This window comes from Larimichthys crocea, chromosome XIII, assembly GCF_000972845.2.
Source record: "Larimichthys crocea isolate SSNF chromosome XIII, L_crocea_2.0, whole genome shotgun sequence".
Taxonomy (NCBI): Eukaryota; Metazoa; Chordata; class Actinopteri; family Sciaenidae; genus Larimichthys; species Larimichthys crocea.
Window position 1 is genome coordinate 24,463,874 of NC_040023.1, and position 11,675 is coordinate 24,475,548.

At 41.5% G+C, this 11,675-nt stretch overlaps 1 protein-coding gene across 3 annotated transcripts in view; it reads right to left on the reverse strand.

The window, feature by feature from the left end:
- Nucleotides 1-11,675, reverse strand: part of LOC104918401 (zinc finger protein 516) — a 44,611-nt gene that overhangs the window by 17,260 nt on the left and 15,676 nt on the right. The gene's annotated exons all lie outside the window — the stretch shown is intronic.

Genomic DNA, 11,675 nt, shown 5'->3' on the forward strand with positions numbered 1-11,675 from the left:
GGTGGGAGGGGTGGGGGGACGGGGCCTGTGTTCACATCAGCAAGATCAGCAGTGCCACCATATTCCCTCCCTATACTGGCCTCACGCACCCGCCTCAACTGACACTATCACATGACAGGGATCTTAAGTACACAACAGGAAGTGGCTCTTCAGACAGTTTGCTTTGCTCCGTTTCTCAAACTGGAGTTGAATGGGGTCAGGGAGAGAGTCAAACAGAAAGAGAAAGAGAGAGGGTGATAAGAAGAGAAAGACAAAGACTTTCGGCAGTGTTGACTAATTTCATACTTCATGTATTTTGTTCAATGGGTGGGAGATTTCCACAGTCTTTTGTAGCTTTAGCGTTTGTGTGACTAGTGTTGATTTAAAGCCTTGAAAATCTTGCTGTAAGCATGAATTGTGTTATATGTCAAACCTGTCTTCAAAACATTACTTTAAGATGGCTTTCATTATCATTTCTTGCTGCTCAGTCCAAATCCTCTCACAAGAATCAATCAAAGTTAATCACATCTTTATTCTTTTCTCCCTCTAAGCTCATTCATAACATCGTTAAACGAGACCTCTTCTGTTATAAATTTGTTGATCAAACTGACACATATTTTACTGGAGTATTAATTTCAGCAGATGCCGAAGCCTGAAAGTGTGGACTACATGAAATGAGACTGACAGCATTATTACAGGCTATTATATGAAGTGCCAGAGCCCATAAGCTGAGTTACTGCCAGGCTCTAATTATAAGTGGATAATTGATCATAATCATAAGAGGATAAGGTGGTGGAGGAGGGAAGTTAGCACAAGAACAATCATATGTCTTAAACTGTCGCACTGAAAATGACTACCCTGCGCCAGAGCCACCTATCTATCTAGAATGATTTATGCTATTGAAATCAGCGCGGCTTCAATGGTTCACCATGCCTCCTCCTGGAGTGCTTAGTAAGCTAAGGCTTCCAGCTAACAAGCACAGTACTGTTCCAGCCAAAAGTGCAGCTGTGGCTGACATTATTTTGAAACAAAATGTATTTTCGGATGCAGACCTTTCACAGTCTATAATATACAAGGCTTTATCAATGCTGATCTAAAAAAAAAAGAAAAAAAAAAAAGGATAGAGGCCCTCTATTTCTTCATGCTTTTGAAAACTCCTTTTACATTTTTCACCATGCTAGCAGTGTGCTGGTGGCATGACATTCTTTTGCTCAGACTCAAACATCTCTACAACGACCTGATGGATTGCCAAGATTTTCTACATGCATTCATGTTCCCCAGGAGATGAATCCTTATTACTTTTTATGATCCCCTGACTTTTCTTGTTGTGTCACCAGCACATAAAAGATTTCACTTATTCTGTGAAACATCTAAACATCCACTTGATAGATTGGCTCAAAATTTTTGCAGGGGCATTCATAGGTCCCACAGGATGACTCCTAATGGCTTTGGTCATGCCTGAGTCATCCTGTAGTGGCACTATGAGGTTCACATTTGTGGTTTTGAGTGAAATGTCTCAGTAACTAATGGATGGATTGCAATGCAATGTGGTACAGACTTATATTCCCCTATCTTGGGGTGAACTGTAATTATCCACTACTTTGAATAAGAAAGAATAAAGATAAAGAAAAAAATAGTCATAAACATGACATAATGGAGAATCAGGTGATTATGACGGACATAAACCAGCAATATCAGGAAAACAAAGCCGTCAACCCCATCCACGGTAGTTTTTCCCCTCCATCTGTTCCATCTGCTCTCTGTCTCCACATCCTAATGTTACTTATTAATACTTCTGGCACTAAAAACAGAGGATAATAATCTTATTTCCTATAAAATGGCCTCGCTGATTGGGGGTCAGGAGGGCTGAGGGGGTTGAGACTATTCAACAGTAAGCCTGTCATCCACCAGACAGTCGCATGTGCAAATTGAAATGTAATGAGATTAGCCCCCAGAAGGGAAACAATGCAGGCTCCTCGCCATACAGGCGAAGTAAAAAAAAAAAAAAAAAAAACGACAAATTGGCTTAAGGAGGGAGAAACTGTCCAGGAGAGACAGGCAAGATTACCAATCATCGAAGTCATCAAAAAAGAGGAGAGGCATCAGAGCTCTGTTAAGGCCAACATCGTACAATATAAGGTGTCTTCCAGAGACTAGCAAGAACATTCCACTCTTTAAATCTTAATTGTCATTGACATCCTCCAGCTAATTAACCTCACTCTCTCTCACACACTCACACAAGGATTAAAAAGACAAGAGAATGTGTGTAGCTGAAATGAGAACTGAAACTGGCCTTTTAGTTTTTCGTTTAGTGTGTTCTAATGCTTACAGGTCACCTTTAAATAATTATGACCAACCCTGTCAAGCAGCCTAACCCTAGTTGAGAACGTCATTGTGCTGATATTAGACATGCCATTAATGGACACTTTAGCTTCCCTACCATGAGTCACTGGGAGTGAGTGGAGGCCTACACTCAGCTGATAATGACTGCTGTGTCAAACAAAAACAAACTGTTCTTTTTTTTCTCTCCACCCTCCATCCTTGCATGCTCAACCTCTACTGCCCTGCTTTCTGAACGCTGACCCATAGCGGCTGAGGTCCGGCAGAGGAAGAAATCCACTCTTATTTTCCCATCCATTCGCAAAACCTTTTTTCAGGGCCGTCGCACGTTATTTCTGTTCCCAAGACTCCTGAGGTTCACATCTGGAGTGAATCTCGAAACAAACAGTGTCAAACTGTGCATGCGGTCCAGCAGAGAACCTGCTTGCAGCTGTATGCCTTTCTATTTTGTATTTTCACACATTAGTACTGTCAGTACAGCCAGACATTTAACTATAAAAAGTTTGATACCAAAACTACCGCCAAACATATCAAGTGCAAGAACTAGTACAGTTTCATGGAAACGTTTGATGTTTATTGGAGGTTTTGGTGACTCTCTGTGAAACAACTCAGTAGCTGTTAACAAGATGAGGTGGGAAAGAATCCAGTTCTAAGCTTGGTGGTGTGTTTGACTTTTTCTGTGACACTTATTATTGCAATCTTCCCAGTTGCTCCCTCTAGAGGCCACACATTCAGCTTGCAGCACACATATGGTGCAATAATATGATAAAAAGTAATCAGATTTGGTTACAACAGAACTACTACAGTCTACTATTTAAAGACAAGTGCGTTTAACAAAGAGTTACAGTAATAGAAAGGTTTAGCCAAAAGGGTTAGGCCTCGCTGCTTTGCTCCTCTGTGACAGAAAACACTGTCATCCAGCCTGGAAGCACCTTCATCATAGCAATCATCTCAGAGGCAGCCATGACACAAATCTCCTGCACCCAAGGGTGCAGAGATTGGCTTTCATACCACACTGACTCACTCACACTGTCACCTTATCACTGATAATGACTGTAGGTCGTTCTCGTGTGGGACATCCTTCAGCCGTGATGGGGATCTGTTTCCCTCCCACACAGCAGCGTAGAGACGAGCATTTGAGGTTAAGAAAAAAAAAACACAGCGGGGGGAAAAAATAAAGAGTGGACCTCTTGTTTAAATGTGCACACACTGACACGTACATGCAGGCAAAGTGAGGAATCAAGAAGCAAAACAGAGGGGGCTTTTAATGTTGTCCACACACACATCTTTTCAAAGTCTATATGTGCACACAGTGGGCTTTTAACACTGTTTCATACAGGCAGCATTGAGAGCTTAACGACCCATACAGAGAGCTGCTCACACACACACACACACACACACATTAACACATACACTGCTTCACGGAGCATAACATACAGAGAGCACTTTACAAAAAACCTTCCTATCCTCTGTACAGTTGCTCATAAAGTGGAGACATTCAGTGCTCGGAGTGGGACAGAGGGGATGGTATATGTGGAGTCTTAAACACACACACACACACACACACACACACACACACACACACACACACACACACACACAGTGCAGAGCCAGTGTATTCTCAGACCAATCAATAATCCATTATGAACAAACTGCTCTTCACCTCACACCCTGCTCTAAACCTGCAGACAAAGAGGTCTGCTCCAAGCTCCACAATGAAGAGAGAGAAAGGGGGGGGGGGGGTANGGGGGGGGGGGTTAAAGCACAGCTGGATGCACACCCACACACACACACCTACAGGCTGTTTGCAAAACACACACACTGGAGCAATAGGACTTTGCGGTTGACATACATTCTTCAGCTGCTGTTAAGTAATGTAGATTCTATTACATCCTATATATCATACATATGAACTCCCACTGTCTGCATTTGAAAGTGGAAAAACACATTGAAAAGTTATATTACTGTACATGTATTAATGTAAACAAAATACTTTAGAACGTGTGACACAAATTGTGCTGTGTGCATTATTACTGCAATGATAAAATGTATGTGCTCATTCCATTCTTACATTACTCACATACTTGCACATAGCCACATCTGGCCATGTATGCATTTGTGTGTGTGTGTGTGTGTGTGTGTGTGTAATCCTGATGGGACAATCCTTTAGAGGCTAAATGCAGATGGTTGTGGTGAAGCAAAGTGTTTAAGTCAGTGTTGTAATGGATTCTTTCTGGACTCTAGATTATGTCCAAAAGTGAGTCCAGTTTAACTCAACTGGCAGCTCAATAAGTTTGACTCAAGTTTGTCTTCTTTTTCACTTGATTTTGGTCTAGTTTGGCTCATTTTAGTCATTTCTGTCTTGACTATGAGTAGAAGAAAAATTCAAGTTTACACATGGGGAACACACCACTTGATCTAATTATGTTTCTTTTCCCAAACAGTACAATGCAGGCATCCCGCTCATTTGCCATTCGTCATAGTCTGACTCAGGTTTGGTGGTTTGGTTCGAGTTTGACTAGAGGTCTTATCTTGTTTGGCTCAAAACTGACTCCAATTTAGGTCTGATCTAGGACCAGTTTAGGTTCCATCTACAACAAATTTGGAAGCAGTTTGGGCTGCGTAGTGGTATGGTTTTGGTCCAGTTTCCCTCTAGTTGAGGTCTGTCCCTGGTCTGTCAGAGCAGGTCATGCTCATAAGCAGGAAAAGCAGTGGGGGGCTTTGTGGCATTGTTGGGGTCTCCAATTCCCATCCTACTCCTAGTTCCATCCCTGCGCCCCCCCATCTCTTAAACTAAGCCAGAACAATAGAGGGGGTCCACGCTGTCTGTCCCTTCTCAAACCCCCCCTTTCTGATAAATAGGCTGAGAGGGGATCCTGCCTGCCTACTCTATTTGCGTGAGAAGGGCTTTTGGATAAATAAAAAAAAAGTCCACTGGATCTGTGTCTGTGTGTGTGTGTGTGTGTGTGTGTGTGTGTATGTGTGTGTGTAGGAAGTGGCAGGTGTTTGGGTCAATACTGTCATGTCACATTTTGGTGACCGGTCCATGCTAGTGGGATTACTAGACGGGTCAGGAGGAGACGGGGGCTGTTCTTAGCCCTATAGAGTACACTACAGAGTACACTACACACCAACACAACCCTTTGGAGTAAATGATGGGAATTTGACAGGAACAAGCACCTGTTCAACTTGATTTGTATGCACCTGTAAGTTGCCTTTTGACTGTTCAACTTCAAACTTTTGTGTATTTTCTTGACATCTTTTAGAATGTTCTTACCACTGAGTTAAAAACACACACACACACACACACACACACAATCTGGCACAATTTCCATAACAGTATTTGTTGGTAACAAACAAGGAATTTAGGTAAAATGCACAAATTTCCCTTTTGCCTTGTTTATTCTTTAAAATAGCACTAGACTGATCAACATGGTGTTATACCTGCTGCTATAAATTAGCTCGGTTTAAAGCCAACAAGAGCTGCCTGCTCTCATGGGCCATCTTCTCCAGCTTCCCCTGGGACTCAGTGTGTGTGTGTGTGTGTGTGTGTGTGTGTGTGTGTGTGTGCGTGCCTCCCTCCCCCCCTCCTTCTCAAACTCTGCCTGTTTTTCTCACACCGCTCGTTAACCCCTGGGTGCTCCTGCCTATAGAGCCCCCCCCCCTCCTTCTGCTGCACCACAGCAGCATTTCTCACACACAAACACATAGTGAGATCTAGTGTCACTGTGCAAAATGTAGACTAAACTATCATTACATGATCTAAACTCCCTTCAGTTCGCAAACAATAGAACTTGCTTATTGCATAAACTCTTCTTGAGCAGGATTGCTGGTTTTATTCATTCATCTTCAAGCCCCTAAACCCAACTTTAACCCTGACCTAGACCTTAATCTGACTATAAAGTGAAATCCAAATCTTAATCCTGAACTACTAGAGTAGATCTTAGTAAGTACAGACATTTTAGATCACTTAAACATTCACAAATAAGTCATTTAGAAAGTTACAACCAGGCTTAATCAAATCATTATTTTCTGTTCACTTCCATGCAAATGGCTGTTTCCTTCTGCACGTTCCCTCACGCTGACATTAAACACATTAAGAGGCAGTATGGGATGGAGCAGAAACAGACCGGGACCAGGAGCAGAGGTAAAACAAGCACTACTGCGACCTGTTGGTGTAATAGCAGCAAAAGCAGAAGAGGCACTCATGGAAATGGTGTTCGAGTTAAATCGAAATTGAAACTCCTCCATCCCCTTTTCACTCCATGCCCAGCTGGCCGCTCCTCTCACAACTCTCCCTTCCTTTCTCTTCCCTGTGCGCTCCGCCATCCGTCTGCAGTCCCGAACAACCTCCGCAACTGAACCTAAATCAGTCTCTCTGAAGTGTAATTAGACCGCTGACCTCAAAGCCGGCCACCAGTCTTTCACACTGTCACACATACTGATATAACCGCTTTATTTTGTCGCTCGCTGCAGCGAGATTGTCCCGGTGGTTAGTGAGTCTACACGCACACACATCACTCATGCGCACAAACAACATGATGGAATGGATCCAGTGTTGATGTAATACCCGCCAAAGTCATCTTTGACCATCTCAAAGCAAGCACACTGATTTGTATAACTGTCAGTTTGTGGTGTGGTGTAAACAGACAAGACAGCAGAATGAAGACGGAACATTAATAAAACAACAGCCAAGAGTTTCATTTTGAAATTTGGAATACTCGTGAAATGGAACGTTGATGAGCTGGAGCTGATAAAATCAACCACAGACAGCTGTCATCTGAAACAGCAAGATCTGAGATGACTACGCCCTACACTCACAGCAACAGCTGGCTACCAGAAAGACCGAAGATAATTTCAACCTTAGCGGCTCAATAAATGAAAACAGTTTACAAGAAACTGATGTGCACTGATATCAAAATCACACCACATTTTAATAGCATCAGAACTCTTCCACTAGCATTATGTCAAATGTAAATTACACACAGTTCAACTAAAAAAGATCATGCGTCTGTCATCTGAATAGACCATGAATGTATGCTTTTAGGAGCAAAAGTACACACAGAACTGTTGAATTTGCATTGCATTGTTTTTCTGTGTATGAACACATACAGTATGTCTATTTGAATTTTCTTTGACTACTCTTTTACTTTTGTTACTTGCTGTGTTCCTCGTTCTCAAACCTGTCTTTACCTTGAGGCACAATCTGAACAACACATCCTGTAAGAGTTGTCAAGAGGAGATATGATAACGTAACAGGGCAAGATCTGCTTTTGACTCTTCCTTACCGCCTGCACACACGCACACACGCACACACACACACACACACACACACACACACACACACACACACACACACACACAAACATAAGCTGGCAGGCAGGATGGGAGGGTTTCCACAGAAATCTCCTGATGGCTCTACTACAGAGAGAATGTGTGGGCTCCAACAGGCAGTTGTTGTTGTTGCGAGGTGGTTCACACACTGCTCTAAAGTACAAACACACACGGCAACGGGAAAAAAAACAACATACACATTATGAAGAAAGGACAACTCCAAACAAAGCAACCTGTGGGTAAAATCAAATTTCATCCCCTGGAAAAAAATTGTGCACAGCACTCTGTATTGAGTATTGAACCCTCTCTGTGTGTGTGAATGTGTGGCAGCACAGAGAATGAAAAGCAGAGTCGTACGGATTTACTGTCAAACATTATGCCGACCATAACGCGAGAACTTCAAATACAAAGCTAGTTTTTCGTGACGATGAAATTAAATAATTAAATGTACAGGCACTTTAACCTCACTACTGAGCACCTTAAAGACGACATTAAAGGTCTCACTGTGTAACGCAAAGCTAATTTTAGAGGCCGTGGCATGAATTCAGTGTTTCGACTTCACTGAAATCCAGGAGCATTACGAATCACACGTAGAGAGAAGAGAGGAAAAAAGGAGAGACTGAAGGGAAATATCAGAGAGAAGAGTTTCTGTGAGTTCTAAGTTCATTTAACTCAACACACACACACACACACGGTCAGTGTAGTCCATTGCTAGCTAACTTACAGCTCTCTCACAGTTGTTAAATTGGCTTTTTGGAAGGAAAAAAATAAATGGTCCCGTGGTCAAATTTGCACGAATGTCATGAGGAAGAACGCTTCCTTTTGTTTCTTCATAACACACGTTATGACCATGTGTGTAATGAAATGTTACGCTTAAATTACAGGAGGTTATATAACAACAAAAAAATCATTATAAATGATAAATTCACTAGTATCAGGGCACATGAGAATATTATTTTGGGGTAATACACTAATTCATTTACTTCACTATCACTCTCATGTTTTCCGTACAGATTTATGAAGCTACTGCTAGGAGCCAGCTAGCTTAGCACAGGAAGTGAAGGAATAATCGCATGCAAGTGTCATTTTAACACTTTGGTTTCTATATAGGTCACAAAAGAGATACAGCGTGTTAATTAATGAGCTTTAAAGGATGTAGGAGGTGGATTTTGTTCCCTTTAAGGAGACAGGCTCGCTGTTTCTAACAGTTTTCAGTCTTTATGCTAAGCTAACAGGCAGCTGGTGGTAGCTTTATATTTAACTCCATGGAGAAAAAAAATGTATTTCCCCCAAATGTCAAACTATTACATTGAAACAGATACAACAAAATGTTTTAGCATCTACAATCACACTAATGATCCACTATTATGTCCTGCAGTCATAGTTTGAATCCCTGCGGGAATTATAATAGGAACATGACAGTGACACAAGGGAAAATAAAAAAAATACCACAAAGTTCAATAAAGTCACCATGAACTCATTATTGACTATCATAAATCCTAAAAGCATATACTAGGAGTGTTCTTGTTTGTGTGTATGTGCAAGCCAGTGTGTGTGTGTGTGCTGCAACATCTGCCCAGGATTTCATAGCCAAAATTAACAATAAAGAGAAAAAAAAAGACGCACCACACAGGAACTGGGGCTGCTAGATGAGAATAACAAACGTTGTTAGTCTTTCATAGAGGACAGAGAGTTTTTCTTGAGAGTGCACTGAAGCTACATGACACATTTCTTTCATACGCAGGCTGACAGGCATTACCGTGAGTGAGAGCTTATGTGGCTACGTGGTCGTGATGGATGGCCGTATAAAAAGAACTGGAGATCCCATCTGGGTCACGTCTTATCAGGCTGACTGATTCACATTGATGAAATCATGTCGGCTTGTTAACCCACCCAGTGGAAAAAAAAAAAAAAGTCTGAACTAATATGGAGGAAAACAAGGCGGCATCTGAAGAGGGAGTGAGAGAGAGATGCATGTCAAGGAGAGTAGAAAAGGCAGAGCAAATAACGAGAGGGAGGGCAGCAGAGGGAAGATAAGTGGTAAATAGTGATGTAAAGTCACGGCAGGAGATAGATTGGGATAATAAGAGCTGACTGAGAGAGGGAGAGAGAGGGAGATGCGAGAGACGGGGAGCAAGAAAGAGAGAGAAATGCAGGCTGTGGGCTGAGCGCTGCAGAAAATGTCCATCACACAGTAATAGTTTTTAGGAATTTAGACTATTGATTAACACTGTCTGCTGAGAAAATAGGTATGGGGGAAAAAAACAAATGTGACTTTCTGGTTATTAGCTCTGTTTGGTGTTTTCTCAGTCGAACTTTCTTTAAGGAGGAATGATTGAAACACTCAATACCAGACTACACGGCTTGTTATGACAGATATTCTTTGCAGTGTAAGCACAGCACAGGAAATTGGCCAGGATTCTCTCTCTCAACATTCATCCAATAGTCCTAGAGAGACAATCTGCTAGTATAGTTACACTGTAACCCTCTCACCCCCCCCCAATCAACCTACACTGTACAGTGCAAATGTAAGCGCGTGTGCACTACAGCGTGCACAGCACGCGTGTGAGTGTTCGTCAGGTAAGTGGGTGGCTGTGCGTGGGAAACGGTGAGTTCTCGAAAGATTTTGAGTTACTTTTTCCTATGTTTTGACAGATGTTTCAGTTTAAAGACATTAGAAAGTCAAAGAAATCTCCCACTAAAGAGTTGCACTTCCAATCTCTGAGCTGTAAAAAAAATAAATAAAATCACCCTAATTCTACCTACCAGTGTCTAACAGCTGTCTCCAGAGGTATGACTGGAAAAGCCAGTTTCATGAAAGCACCTACTAGAAGTGACATCGGCTGCGGTGTGAAATGTTTCCTTAAAAAATAAAGAACACGCCTACATACATCGACAGCATAAGTTCAAAATAGGAAAATGTTAGTTGAATGAGTTAAGAGAATTACACCAAAGACCTATGACTGTTTAAGGATTTTAAATACAAAATCTATAATAAGTGGGGAAATTACACGCTGTATCAGCCGCTCCTCTGGTTCTGGTTCTTTCAGGTGCAGGTGGGCTTAAGAAAACCAGATCGCAGCATCCTGTCGGTAAACAAGCAGCATTCCTAAAACCGCCTGTTTGCAATAAACTCACTGGCACAAACTGATCTGCACCAGTTGCTGCGCTCAGACAGTAGTGGATTTACTAGATCGACATCTGGAAGCATGCAGCACCTACAGTGGCATGAACGTCAGGCTGACAACCTGCCTGGTAATGGGCTACATAATGTCAGTGGGATATTAATGGTAACAAATTGCTGTCAAGTGAAAACTTGAAAACTTTTTGAGTTTTTTGTGTTTTTGTCTGGCCTCTATATGCTTGGAAACAATGTATGGTCAGTATATAGAATAGATGTATATGTATAGCTGCTGTTTTAGTTTTACTTCCTGAACACTCCCTTGGAGACACTGTGGTGCATTTTCAGAAATCAGAAAAAGCTTTATTCGCAGATATGATTTTACACATACAAGGAATTTGTTCTGGTGTTGTTGGTGCATGAGAACATTTTCTAAATTTAAACAATTAAACATTTAAAATATAACAATATAAACATATACACACAGTATGTTTTAAAAGTAAAAACAGCAGTCCAGCTGTGCAGTGGTAGTAAGTACCAGCCAAATGTTCACAGTAGTATTTTGAATATGCAAGTATAGTATACAGTCGTCCCTTGCTAAGGGAGAACCGCACATGTGTTCTGCGTCCTGTTTAAGGGAGTACTGTACAAAATGCACGTAAAAAGCTGTATAAAAGTGTGTGGTTAGGGGTTTTATGGCCTTAAAACATGTATAATAATTGTAAAACTTAGCTGAGCTGAGCGTTAATGTAACTTTCAGACTTTGTACATTAGCTTTAGTTAGTTTTCATTTCCTAATGATGTGATATTGTTTGTCCATTTTGTCATATTATAAAGGTTGGGGCTCTTATTTTAAAGGTGCAATGCATAGTCAGTTGGTTTTGAGTGAAAAGGTTATAAT